Source organism: Triticum dicoccoides, chromosome 3B, assembly GCF_002162155.2.
Source record: "Triticum dicoccoides isolate Atlit2015 ecotype Zavitan chromosome 3B, WEW_v2.0, whole genome shotgun sequence".
NCBI classification, from domain to species: domain Eukaryota; kingdom Viridiplantae; phylum Streptophyta; class Magnoliopsida; order Poales; family Poaceae; genus Triticum; species Triticum dicoccoides.
In genome coordinates this window covers 378,286,344-378,288,424 of record NC_041385.1, presented here as the reverse complement: position 1 = coordinate 378,288,424, position 2,081 = coordinate 378,286,344, and positions in this window count along the sequence as shown.

The following is a 2,081-nucleotide window of genomic DNA, read 5'->3' as shown; positions in this document are numbered from 1 at the left end:
TTCATCCCCATGTACACTCCGACTACTCCCCAAGCCCCAAGGATACATAAGATGAGACCTCGACTATGCGCCATTGGACACAAGGTGAACCCGTTCCTAAATGCTTCCCCTTTCCATTCACGTGAGACGTGGTTGCTACTTAAAGCGCGGACCTTTTGGCTACTCAGGTACACTCGAGGAGACGATGGAGAACCCAAGGACCAAGGCCAAGCGTGCACGGAAGCAAAGGAAGAAGAAGGAAGAAGTGCCAGTAGCTACAGCGACTAGACATCCGGCAGGAGCCCGAACATCCGGTGCCACCATCCAGAAGAAGACCAGAGAGAGACGGACACCTGGCAAACCACAGCGGTCGGACATCCGACCGACTCCCGAACATCTGGCGCCCCGCAATGGGCTGGACATACGGCGCCTGCCCAGAAATCCGGTGCATCCTATCCAAAGAGCAGAAGAATTGGGCAACTCCAGCCCAGACATCCGGCCAAGGCCCGGACATCCGGATCTTCGTGAGCCGCCGGACATCCGGCCCCTAGCACGGACATCTGGCACCTGCCTGTGCACAGAGAACGGGCCAAGGGACCATGTATCCCCCTCTCACTTACCCCTTTGTGGGCTAGCACTATATATACTGCCCCACCTCCTCCTAGTTACGGTTAGCAAAGGATTAGCTCATCTGAGATAGAGCTTTGCTCATCCATACGGATATCCTCCTCATGAGAGACCGTGGCCTCTTCAGAGAAGATCCACCAAGGATTCAAGACCCCTTTACAGGAAGATCCCTCGTGGATTCAACACCTCCTCTCGGAGATGAGCTACCGCCACTTGTATCGTCCTTTGTTGGATTTGGACCATGTATCTCTATGTGTTTCTTGGATCTAGCACATGTGTGATCATATTCTCGTTGGTTGGGTGTTTCTCTCGTTTTCCCCTCGTGATTTCCCTCGTGTTCTTCCGCGCGTTCTTCGTGTTCCCCGTAGGATCCACTCCAAACGTGAAAGATCGGCCCCTAGGGTTCCGCCGTATATCACAAAGGGTACGAGATAAATGGAATACATTTTACACGATCACCCAAGATCAAAAGAGCACCAACCGAAACAGTGGTGTCCGCTTTGATTCAACAACCAAGAGGGGAAAGGGAACATATTATGGTTACATAGTGGACATATGGGAACTTGACTATGGACATGATTTTAGGGTCCCTTTCTTTAAGTGCAAATGGGTCAATCTGCTAGGAGGTGGGGTACAGGTAGACCCACAGTACAGAATGACAACAGTGGATCTGAACAATCTGGGGTACACAGACAAACCATTCGTCCTAGCCAATGATGTGGCGCAGGTTTTCTATGTGAAGGACATGTCTACCAAACCGAGAAAAAGAGAAGATAAGGAAGCGGATACATCATACAATGAGCCAAAGCGCCACATAGTTCTTTCAGGAAAAAGAGACATCATGGGATTGGAGGGCAAGACAGACATGTCTGAAGATTGTGAAAAGTTTCATGAAATTCCTCCCTTCAAAGTCAAGGCTGAGCCAAGCACCCTATTAAACGGTGAAGATTATCCATGGTTATGGCGCAATAAGCAAAGGACATAAGCGAAGAAAAAGTGAAGACTTTCTATCCACAACTATTATGATGATGCCTTTGATCTTGAATATCACTGCAGTAACATGTGAAGAAATGAAATCCCTTTGTAACACATGAGTTTTCGTCCGAAACCCTAATACTTCCAAAGAGATTGTCTGTTTTGTACATGAAGTGCATCCAGTTTTTGTCGTAACCCTCTCAACTTTTTAGCACATGCTATGTGGGTGACATGATGATACCATGCCAACTTTCAACCTTTTCACAGTTCATTTGTAGTGCTTTTCAATTTAAGGGTCATTTAGCTGAAAGAATGAACTAATAGCAAAAAGAATGTACTAAAATAATCAATTAAAATATTCTGTTATGATCAACTAAAAAAACTATAATATCCTTCAATAGCAAAAAGAATAAACTAAAAAGCTTTTATAAAACTCCAATAGCAAAAGGAATCAACTAAAAAACATTTATAAACCTCTAGTATTATTGAAACTAAAATTA